Below are 12,717 nucleotides of genomic sequence, written 5' to 3' on the forward strand. Positions count from 1 at the left end.
AATTTGAGAGTTAAACATTAATATTCAAATCAAATATGATGCTATTGTGGGACTTCAGGGACAAAAAAACGCTTTTATGCTGAGCACAATGAAGGATTGATAGGCATTTCTGTTATCTCATTCATTAGTCATTCTGGACAGTTCAGACAAGTTGTTACTTACAATAATGGGCAGCATTTTACTTTTAAAAGGTTAACTTAAAGTCTATTTCATACTGAACTGAATAAAACTGTTTATTTATATATTTATTGGTTGTAACAAAATATATATTTGCCTTTTTTCTGAAAAAATAACTAATATTTGTAAAGCTGTAAGCCTGACATAAGATGTGATAAGAAACATATTGTATGGCAGGATGACCACTTAGGTTAAACTGTATAATAATCTAATAAATTTGCATTAAATTTCAGAAATTTATAAAGCAAACAGGAAAGAGGAAAATTATTATGACTGTCTTTGCAAGTCTTTTACTTTTCTCCTCTCCAGCACTTCTCTGTATAATTCCCCTTCTGAATTTAAACCCACGTCTTGTTTTTTCCTTCAGAGACATCTTCCAAATTTCTTCATTGATAGTGGAGGTCTATAAAGTCAAGCACAGGTAATCTATCACCAGCACTGGAACTATGTCAGTCTTACACATTATTTTGCAAGGTCTAAGCAGCCACATCCAAACTTTCACACTTTTATAGTGGAGAGTAACATAAAAAACAAAGGTTTAACAATTATCAACTTGCTGACCACACTCTGATTTTTCAATAGAGTCTAGAATTTCTCTTCATAAAGTAACAACAAAAGCTAAACTGCCAGCAAATATTTACTCATTATGTTTTTTCTGTCTTCAGCATTTTTCTAGACTGCCCTGTTGAAAGCACATATAAATACAAAATATTTGTTCAATGAGTGTATGTGTTAATCCAACCGAATATTTCAAGAAAAAAACTAAATTCTCATGAAGCTTAAGTATGAAAAAATTATGTTTGTTCTGCATTAAAAAAATTGTTTTATAGAAAAAAAAAACAAACTGTGAAGATTCTAAATATTCACGTTCATCTAAATGATTATAGCATCAGTAATGTCTTAACACTATTAATAACTTCCTGTTTGTAAACCAACACCTGATTCACTTGGTCATAAGTGAGTGAATCATCAGATTTAGATGGATGGCAACATAAATTTTGGGATGTAATGAACAGGCTTATGGGACACTGACTTTATCTGGCTCTTTGCCTTGCATATCTCTTCCTCCTGGGTCTTCTCCCTTTGCTGCTAGAGCCCATCCAATCTGGCCCTCATGACAAAGCCATCTACTTCATCCCTCAATTCTCACACTGCCTCCTGACTTATTGAAGAATCCACAGGACCTTTGTTTCACGACTAAAGTTTTTGAGAAACAAGGAGGCACACATGTGAGATCAGGTGCCCTTGCCATTGTGCATTAAACAGGCAAACTAAGCCATCAGATATTCTGTTTGTGGGGAGGAGGCAGGATGAATGTTTAATAATTAGCTGCCTTGGCTCAGCAGTCATTCCCCTGTGACTTTAAAAGCTTGAGCTGTGAACTCTGCTCTTTGAGATGAGGCCTTATTTTATCACTGCTACAAACACACTGGTACTATAATTAAAACCTTGGAGAAAATGATCCCACAACTTTTGAGCATGCACAGATTTCCTTCAGTTCTTTTACCTTGGCTTGACTCTGGGTACAGGTGTGTGTGGGCATGCACACAGACTTACACACACAGTGATGAGAAATAAAAAGGGTTGCCACTGAAAATCAGAGCCTTTTCTGTGTGTTTGGATTCATACCCAGAACAACAGGAAGACAACAGGAGTCACCCCTCTGCTGGATCATTGCAGGAACTCAAATTTTCCCTGGCACCAGCTGGAATGACTCAGCAGCATGAGGGGACTTCTGTAAGTAACAGCGGGTGTGGGGTAGGGATGGAGACATCTTCTCCAGGCAAAAAAGGCTGAGGCAATGCTCCTCTGATTCTTGAGAAGACATTTTTCTACATAGGGGATCATTTGTGATAGATAGGAGTTCATGTATTTCATATGCAACTCCTGTCTCTGAACCACCGCACTGAACCAGGCAATAGACAACAAATTTGCCACAGGGAACTGTGTCCTCATGTCACTTGAGCCATTCCTGACCTCCAGAACTTCCTCCTGATGCTGCTAAGATTTAACCTCATCCAAGGCTTGTAGGTATGTGATTTCTAGAATAAAAATTGCATAAATGCTTGAATATGAAATTTCAATGGTTGTGCATCAAAGGGCTCTGGTGTAATTTGTGGGACAGAAAGACCTTTTTAAGATTCTCAGGCAGCCCTGGGTAGTTTGAATTGGTAGGAAATATCTAGTATATCTGTGACACACTTGATCTTTCTGCAAAAAATGAAAGAGAAGAGGTTAGATTATGCTGAGTGCTCCTTGAGGCAGATTTTAGCATGTAGAGTGGGTACAACTTTTACAATCATCCTTGGATCATGAGGGTGCAGTTCAACAGATTGAATCCCCAAAGGGATGGCATTTCTAGAAATTTAGGATGTTTTGCACAATTTATGTCTATTTCTAGTGGAAACTGAAGCCTACTATTTCAACCTCCTTCATTTCCTGCATAATTTCTTCTGGGTTTAGTTTGCAGTTTCTCATATTGAGTGTTTCTTCACAGATACAAAGCATGACTATGACGGCATAAGCACTCTGCTAATAATAAATATTTCTGGCATTTATTTTTTATGAGTAGGATCTGTAATTATATTACCAGCACTGTAAATAACTAAAGCACTGGTGCTTTTTTGATGGAAATTAATTCAGAAGGCTGAGTATTTATGAATTAGTATTTTTCCTCTAAGAGTATATGACAAAAAAGAAAACATGCCATTACCAGAAATATCTATAGTGATTGAAATAGTAATTAATGACAGTCCCTCCTATTAGCATAAAATAAAGCAAATTACAGATAAACATTTTTGGTTTTTTTTTTCTTTTTTTACATAAGAAGAAAGTGTTTATGACAGGTGGTGCAAAATACTGAGAAGAGCAGCAAATCACACATATCCTTATCTTTCACATAGGGGTTTAGATGTATTTCCAGGGTGGAAAAAAACAACCATATCTTCAAAGTTTAAAATCTAAAAGAATTTCAAGTAGATAGCTAGTCATTTTGCCTTCCTCACAGACCCATTTACGAGGTTTATGTTCTAATTCTGCTGACATCAACATCTGGAGGCAGAATTAGGGCCATATTTTTCACTGAATCGGAAATTTAATTTATATGAAAAATTACATGTTTTCATTTTAACTCAGTTTTGAGTTGCTTACATCTTCCTGAAAACAGACACATAAATCACACATACAGACATCTATGGCAGGCATCCTGCCTTTGCTCAAAATATTTACTAATGAGAACAAGAAAGCCTTTCCTAAAAGGTGGAGACTTCTTCAAGGACTCGGTAAGCTGAAGAAACTTATTAAAGATTCCTGAAGAAACTGTGAGAAAAAAAATTAGTTTTTAAATTCAGGTGTTAAAAAAATCTATTTGTCAGATTGCATTCAAAAAATTCTCTGAAGCAATTTTCCTAAAGTTTTAAATGTAAGATGGCAATAAAAGTTTCAGAAAGCTGTGAGACTTGAGAAAGATCCAATCAAAATAGCCATTCAAAGTTCATCACAGATTTTCTTACAATAAAGGAAATTTTGTTTTTAGTGTGGAGTAAACATGGTTGTCTTGCTCAATTACTGCAGTTGTCAGGTAAATTAAAGCTGCTGAATGTGGAGAATTTGGGGTTGAAATTCTTAAGCTAGAAAGTATTAAATATTCTGTAAGCAACTTGAAATTCTTTTTCAGTCACTCCAGTCTCTTCCAACACAAGGGTTGGCAAGCAGTCCCAGACTTGACTTTTAGAAAGCCACAAAAAAGGAGTGGCAAACAAGCCAGCACAAAGTCAACCAGGCTGGCAGCTCTTTGCTGTTGCAGAACTTTCTTGGGAGAAATCAAACACCAACTGTGTGATTTGCATCATTCAAAAGAACTTTTCTGCAAAGTGTTCACATGCAGTCCAAGACATGGAATTTCTCTTTATGCTCTTAAGTAACACTTGGATGCTGTTATGCAAGATCATGCTGCCCACAAAAGACATACTAAACCCAGTTTCTACTGTCCACCTACTGTCACACCTAGAGACAATTCAAGGGTACAGAAAAATGGAGAGTTAAATATTGGAATTTTGCAATGTGTTTATCTCATCAGGCTCTTGAAAAACTAAAGAGATTCAGTGCCTTTTAAATTTTTTGAGTCACAGTTGAAAAGAGTAAATTAATACTCTGAACACCACCTTATTTTTGGGTGTAGGTAACCAAAGAGTTAATCTGAAAAAGATTCTTGGACAATGGGAGAATGAATTTTATGAAATTAATAAAAGAGGAATTTGTCCTTCTAAAGCTGAATGCAGAGACCAGAACTAAATACTTGGTCTCTGCCAAAAGCCCTGCACCAAAACCTTCAGAACATTGCTCAGAAAAAACAACATGAGGAGTGGTCACTAGAATGTAAAAATTATGTGAAGCTGGGTCCTGCAATGCTACATTATTTATTTACCAGCCCTGGACCCAAGATGGAAACTCTGGATTTCAATTTCCTCCTCTTTTAAACTAGAGCAAGCACCCAAACAATCCAGTGGCTGATTCAGAGGCTGAAAGGAGACTGGCAGCATCATCCTCTGGGGCTCCAGTTTTATATCTGTGAGGCATACCAAGGATGAAACTAACCTGAAATAAACCCTTTTGTACAAAGTTCTGTAACAGTAAATCTAAAACATTCACAGAGACCTGAAAGGTTAATAAATCTGTTTTCATTCCAGCTTTATATAAACTTCAAATAATAACACCATCTTTAAGATATGACTCCCAGGATCTCCAAGCAGCTGCATAACTCCAAATTAGTATCAGCCTGTCAGGTGTGTCAGATGCCAGAAGGAGCACTAGGTGCATGGGCAAAATTAAGCTCAAAGATCTATTCAAAACACACACGCACACAAATCTGCAACTTCTCCTGCCCTGTGCTCTATATCCACATGAAAATGTCACATAATGATTCAAAATCCTCCTTCTACACAGATTTGTGGTCTTCATCCAATAACTTATTTTCTGTCCAGAAAACACAAACTTAAATAATCTGGTTGGGAAAATGATAGGAGTATCATTTAATAAACCAAATAACTGAACTCACCTAAATTACATTTTGTAACAGGTTCAAAAAGCTTGGCTGAAGATTTCACTTCAGATAAAAGTGCTTATAATAATTTCCAGAGAAAATTAAAAGTGATAAGGGAAATTACTGTCTTAAACTTTTTCTTGCTGCATAGCTTCTTTTTCAAACTAGTATTAAATCACAGGTGGATAATAAATTTCCTACAAGTTGAAAAACTATGAATTATTTTCAGATAGCTGCAACAGAAGGCATTTGGGAGATTATGCTATGAGGAATTCATTAAGTGTCTGAAATGTTCTGACAGTGTCTCAAATACTTTTGTAAATTCCTTAAGTCTGGGCTTTTGTTTGTATAAAAATGTAATCTGTTTCTTCTTGGAAGACAATATTCTTTATAAACTGTGGTAAAGTATATGTGTGGTCTGTTGACACTGGCTGGATTCCAGGCACCCACCAAAGCCACTCTCTCACTCCCCTCTGCAGCTGGAGTGGGGAGAGAAAATACCACAGAGTGTTCATGAGTTAAAGCCTGGGAAAGATCACTCATCAAACACTGTCATGGGCAAAACAGGCTCTAATGAGAGATATGAAGTGAATTTATTGCTAACAAAATCAGAGCAGGATAATGACAAGGAAAATAAAACCCTTAAAAACACCTTACCTCCTTCCCATCTCCACCTCCTCCCCAGTGGTTCAGGGAGACAGGGAATGGGGGTTAAAGTCAGTTCATCACTTGTTGTTTCTCCCGCTGCTCTGGAAGAGAAGCTGTTCCCCTGATGCCTTTTGGGTCTCTCCCGTGGGAGAGAGTTCTCCATGAACTCCCCTGATGTGAGTCTATCTCACAAAAAACAGATCCCTGAGAATGCTGCAGCATGAATGCATCCCACAGGCAACAGTGCCCCTCAAACTGCTGTACTGTGGATCTCTCTTCCCTGGGGTGCAGTCCCTCCAGTGGGGGCTTCTCTTTCCACAGGCCTCCTATAGGATCACAGCCTCCTCCAGGCACACACCTGCTCCAGAGTGGGGCTCCTCCAGGAGCTGCAGGTGGATTCTGCATCCCTGTGGATCTGCAAGGGCTGCAGGGGCACAGCTGCCTCACCATGGGCTGCACCGTGGGCTGCAGGGCAATCCCAGCTCTGGTGCCTGCAGCACCTCCTGCACCTCCTTCTGCACTGACCTTGGTGTCTGCAGAGCTGCTCCTCTCACATCTTCCCACTCCTCTCATCTGGCCACAATTACAGCTGTAAAATAACTTCTTTTTCTTCTTAAATCTGTTATCACAGAGGTGTTATCACCATTGTTAAGTTGGCCCAGCCTTAGCCACATCTGTTTGGATCCCCCAGGGATTGGCTCTGTCAGACATGAAGAAAGTTTACAGCTGCCCCTGTAGCCCCCCATCAAAGCTTGGCCATGTAAACCCAGTTTAAGTTGTTATATTTGATTTGTGTTAGCTTTTCAATATGATTGATGCAGGCCCTTAATGTGTTAATTCTATAACATGAATTCATATTCAAGGAGATAGTTGAGAAACATGAAGAGTATCAAATATGCAACAGTGAAGTTCTGAACTACCCCTACCACCCACCTCTTATCAAGAAAGAGTCCATTAGTAAAATTTTTGGTACTTTTGATTTTGGAGTCTTATCTAAGGGGTTATTTACAAGGAAACTGAAACCAGAACTAGAACCAGAACTGGGAAAAGCAGACTAGAAAAAAATCCAATAGCTAATTTAAAAAAAAAAAAGTGAATCATATGTAACAAATTTTCATCCCCTTTAAAGAAATTAAAACTGACTTACACTGTGTATCCACAGCACTGTGAAAACACAGTAAACATGCTTCACCTACCCTGCTGAACAGATTGCACTGTACTATACAGGTTTCAGACTAATGTTGGTATTTCCATTTTATAGGCATGGCAGTGGAAGTTGTAACTAAACAGCATTTAGGCAGATCCATCTTATACCTGAGACAAGGGCTCACAAACAGGTATTTAAAATTCCCTAAGTAGGACATGGATTGTGCCAACTTACTCCCCATCACTCCCAATCCCAGTCTGTGTCCTTTCAAGAGCTCCCACGACCTGTCAGACTGTATCTGACCTAGGTGTACAGAAATGCTGTTTTCGGGGGGGCACAGAACCACAGCACATTGAAACAGCAGTTTGTAAGAGCTTGCCAGTAGCTGCCCACTAATGGCTGTGGGCAATTAGAACATGTGAGCTATTATGCACATCCCGCCTGCTCCTCTCAGCAGATCAGACAGCTACACAGCACGCCTCCAGACAGGCACTGCAGAGAGTTCCAGCACTGCAAAGCATGTTCTGTGGAGCCCCGGAGACATCCCTGCTGCAGGATGTGTATTCACAGCACTTGAGCTGGAGTCCTGGTGGGCCTGTGATGCACAGCTGAGGAGATCTACTCTCAGCGGGCACAAGCCCATCTAAAGTCAGCTGAATGGGGCTTTAGCAGATGAGCTGGGGATCTGAACAGGTGTCTTTGATGGGCAGTGAAAACCTGGCAAATCGGCTGGATGAAATGGATCTGTCCCTAATGAGTACTAGGTTGAAACATCCTGTTTTTGCAGCTATCACGCCTTTCTGCTGTGGCTTAAACCCAGCCAGCAACTCAGCACCACCCAGCTGGTCATTCAGTCCCCTCCAGAGAGTGGGGAGCACAATAAGCAAAAAGGTAAAACTCATGGAATGAGATAAGAACAGCTTGAGAAGTAAAATAAATGATATTATTTCATTATTATTATTAATATTATTGTTATTATTATTGCTTTTACTACTATTATTACCATAAGGTTTATTGTTTATGGTTTTTTGTTTTTTTTGTCTTTTGTTGGTTTTGGGTTTTTTGGTGGTTTTTGGGGTTTTTTTTTTTTTTTTTTTTTTTTTTTTTTTTTAATGAGAATGAGAGAGAAGAATAAAACCCAGGACAGACAAGTGATGCACAATACAATCTCTCACCACCCACTCATTGATGCTCAGCCCAGCCCTGGCTTTCAGGTGACCTATCTGTCATGTGTTTTATGCACTGTGTCATGAAATATCCCTTGGGCTAGTTCAGGTCAGGTTTAGAGCAGCATTCAATCAACATGAAACACTTCCCAAAGCATTGATTTAACCTATTCAACACCACAAACTCTAAACCTGTTTGATTTTAAGTTAACCTTGCCAAGAAGAGGGAATTAGGAGAAGGACAGAAAAGATATAGAAAAGCAGACATATAGCTACCAACTCCTGGTTTCCAGCAGTGTTCAGATGATAGAAATTCCAAGAGGAGGTAGGGCCAAGATGTGCTTGTCTTGTGTCCAGTCCTAAATACTCTTTGGCCTTCCTGGGCCCTTCCCCCAGGTGGGATTTCTGGTCATTTGCTCACTCAGGAGCTGGGTTAGGGGCTCCAGAGGTGGGTGTGGAGCATTGCCTCTGCTGTGCCAGGGATGGGCAGTACCTGCCAGGCTGGGGTACAGGCTCTGGGGCTGGGGTGCATGGGGCAGGGCACTGCCTCACATGGGCAGGGCCTGACCTGTCCCTTCCCTCACACACATGCACCCCAAAATGTCTCAAGACATCAATCTTCCCAGTCTCTCACAGGCATCCCAAAAAAATGCTCTGTCAGCATCAAGAACAGGCCTGTGTCAAGGGCTGGCTCTATCCAGAGTTCAAGGTGCACCATTTTTGTGCTAAAAGTTCCATTATCCCACCCAAGAGTTCCATGGGACACCTTTCAGAACATTATCCCACACCAGGATAAACCAGCAGGACCTCAGGATTCTGTAGCTAATACCATTCATGAGGAGATACCCAGCAGTGTGAGGGGACCAGTACAATTGAACCAAGTTCTGCTGAATCTTCACCTTTCTCCCTCTTCCTACCACATATTCACACATAAAACTACTCATTTGGAAATATTTCTGTGCAACTTCCTTGCCACTTATGTTCCTTGATCATTTACTCTTAGCAGAAAGACTGGAATGTCCATCCTACCAAAATGCAGCATATTAAAAAGGTCACAGTGCTGCAGCAAAATAGTAGAAATAACAAAGGACAATATTCCAAGTCTGACACCTCTTTGGCATCACCAAAACTGTAAGTAGAGTGAGAAATTATATGCAATTATCTTCTTGCTGATAGGTTCTGAAGACTGTAATTTCATGGTGACTGGATGTCATTTTCAGAACCTTCTGTCTCTTTGCAGTACTGCAGGCACACTTTCAGCTTTAATCTCAGACACTTGAAATAAAAGCAGGAGTAAAAGGAGAGATATGTAAGAGTTTTATTTGGAGCAAGAAGTCATGACAGTTTTCAAAATTACAGTAATATTTTAGCATTGTTCCTACTGAAGTCAGAAATCTCCAGGAGATGCCTGATCTCTTCTTGTGGGCTGTACATTATTGAATCTCACTTGAGACTCAGTAATGAGGGAATATTATGCTCTAGGAAAAAAAAAGGTAGATCTCAAAGTTAGAAGCTGATTTGCCTCGTTTTGCCTCCTTTCTCTTTAAGCCAACAGGGCAAATAGGACAGAGCAGATCCAGCTCATTAGCTCCAAAGGCAAGATGTGGATGACTCCTAAATCCTTTACCTGACAATATGAGAGCTGAAGTACTAAATGACCAGCAGTAAATCTCATTTTTTGTTGTGTTGATGTAACTTTTGAGGATCATATGATTAAATTAAAACACACAAGGAGAATACTCTGCTGATATCTTGTTGATTCAGTTGACCTCTGTTAATACAGTTGATGAGCTATAGTTAATTTGTTTGCTTTTTCCCCTGTTTTATGACTGTTTGTCACTTCCTTTTCCTCATGCTCCTTGTGCTAAAGAGGCCAGGAATCAACATGAGTATCCCTGAATAAATGGTTTGTTAAAGGCTTGCAGCACTCCTTTACACTTTCACTTGGCAAGTAGAAAAGGATAGAGGTGAGACTGGGGTGAAATCTGTATTTCCTAACCTCTCAGAAAGCAGTTGGAAATTGAAGAAGCTGGATTTTTCCAGAAGCATAACAAAGAAATGAAGTGTTATCATAGGGTCTTGAAAATCACAGAGCCTGAAAGACTTACAAACACAAAGAAAACTGGAGTGGGAGAGAAGAACAGAGAGGATGAGAGGCAGAATATATTAGTTTAGGTATCCCACCCTTCTTGCACAGCTCTTCTGTGCTGGAGCTGGCTCACACACAAACTGCTGGGAGCAGAGGCGGAGGAGGTCGTGGACCTCCTCTGTAGTAGACACAATATCTCTTATTGTGAGGACAATAGAGTTACTGTAATGGAAGAAATAAGGGACTTTGTCAGTGCAAAAAGCAGAGGGAGAGAAAAGTAAGTGGAGCAGGCAGGGAGGAAGCAAGTGACACTAGAGGTTTTGGGTTGTAGCAGCAGCAAGAGGAGAGCTCCGTTGTCTGTGCTGCTGTGGATGTGAGGTGGCACAATTGCTTCACTGTAGGGTGGAAAATTCAGCCATTCTGCCACATTAGAAAGCAAAGAAAGAGTAGGGAAACAATTTTGGTTCAGGGGCAGTGCTGAACGAGGTTGGTAAGAAAGTTCCAGTGTTCTAAAAAAATTATTGTTGTGAAATTAAACCTGATTTTGGTGAATATGTAACACTTAAATGATGAATGAAAGAATTTACATTAACTCATAGGTTATTCAACCTATAAAGGAAACAACTTTCCTTTAAGGCAAAAAAACCCAAAATAAGTCAAAACTGACTGATTTTAAGCACAGCCCGATTTATTGCTTCCTGTGTGCATGTTAAATCAAAGAATGGTTTGGGATGGAAGAGACCTTAAAGATCATCTCATTCCAAACACCCTGTCATGGGTAGGAACACCTAATACTCTGTTACCTCAAGGCTTTCTTAAGAGACTTTTCTTTTCTTAAGGCTTTTCTATCCCAAGATTTCCCCACATTTGATAACTCTTGAGCACCTAAACTTAGAATATAACCCTTCTATGGAGGAATTATGCTGAACAGTTTTAAAGTCACTGTATTGCTGTGTCTCTTCAGTAGATGAATGTATCACACTACAAAATAAACTGATGCAAAAGTGGGATTTGTGCAGAGGCATATCACCATCCTTGCTTCTCCTCAACCCACGCAGATTGTGGAAAAGATTCAGCACAAAAAAATTCAAACCCCACATGAATAGAGCACTACTGAGCAAAGATTTCCTTTGTGTTTCAAACTTGTAAGAAATGTGGTCATCTAATAGAAAAGCTGTCAGAAACTATTTACTTAAATAATTAATTTGAAGTCATTTGTTTTTCATGTTGCCAGAAAAAGTAATGTGTCAGGAAAAATGCCAAAACCAGAAGGGTATTTTCTCAATTTTTTTCCGGGTATCCATCTGTGTCTATTCTGCAGCAGTACAACTTACGAGAGGCCAGATTCTATTACATTATTTCCCCTAGTTATTACACTCAAGCAGACTACAAATCACTTATTTAATTTCTGATTACAGTTGCTTTGTTCTATGGAAAATTTTCAGAGTAAGCTCACTACCAAGTGTAATGCTGCTCAGTAGAATCTATAGGTTATTTATCAAAACCACATGGAAGTGGTAAACCACAGCCATGAAAAAAGATGAAGCAAAGCTTTGCAATCCAGTGTCCCGAAGGTATGATAATCATATGTCTTGATAATCATATCTCCCTCCACTGCCTTATTGCTAATTAAATTAATTAATTAGGGAAGTCTTTCCCAAGTGGACTTGATTTAATATGCTGTATGTAATTAGCAGCTCTTGGAAATGGAGATGAGATGATTTCTCCCCTTTTTTTTGGCATCACAGAGAGCTCTCAAAAACTTTGCAGAGAAAGCAAATGATCAGGCTTCTTGTTTGGTCCAGTGGCAGCTCTGACATTAGTGTCTAAAAACATTTTTTCACTGTAAAAAGAAAAAGAAAAAATAAAAGAGTGAATATGATTAAGGACAATGAAGTTTTTAGTGATCCTGGCACACTTTGTGAACTGACCTGAACAGTCTTCCAAATTTGAATGAATAATTTCTATTAAGAGTAAATAAATGCAATTGCTGTGGGGATGATGTTGAAGTAGTGGAGATCTGTACAGGGATTTTGTGGTGGGGTTACCCTGTCTGGATGCTGAGTATCCACTAAATCCACTGTCACTCCACTCCCTTCCTCAGCTGGACAGCAGGAAGAAAATATAACAGGCTCGTGGGTTGAGATAAGGATAGGGAGAGATCTATTACAAATTCCCATCATGGGAAAAACAGACTCAGTTGGGAGAAAATAGTTTAATTTATTACCAATCAAATCAAAGGAGAATAGTGAGAAAATTGAATCTTAAACCAGTTTTCTCCTATACCTCCCTTCTTCCTGGGCTTTGCATCACTCCTGAATGTTCTATTTACTCGTCTTAATTCCTTTGGACATGAGAGAAGCTTCTGGCAGTATTTCATGGAAGACACTCCTGTAGCCCCCACTCTGATCCCAAAACCCTGCCACACAAAAACAAAAGAACTGATCAC

At 39.4% G+C, this 12,717-nt stretch overlaps 1 long non-coding RNA gene across 2 annotated transcripts in view; it reads left to right on the forward strand.

Moving 5' to 3' along the window:
- The first annotated feature begins 1,942 nt into the window (after positions 1-1,942).
- Positions 1,943-12,717, forward strand: part of LOC135299929 (uncharacterized) — a 41,175-nt gene continuing 30,400 nt past the window's right edge. For both annotated transcript variants that reach the window (XR_010361769.1, XR_010361768.1), the window contains exon 1: positions 1,943-2,208. This is a non-coding gene — a long non-coding RNA (uncharacterized LOC135299929). The remainder of the gene's footprint in view (positions 2,209-12,717) is intronic.

This window comes from Passer domesticus, chromosome 4 (assembly GCF_036417665.1).
Source record: "Passer domesticus isolate bPasDom1 chromosome 4, bPasDom1.hap1, whole genome shotgun sequence".
In the NCBI taxonomy this organism is placed as follows: domain Eukaryota; kingdom Metazoa; phylum Chordata; class Aves; order Passeriformes; family Passeridae; genus Passer; species Passer domesticus.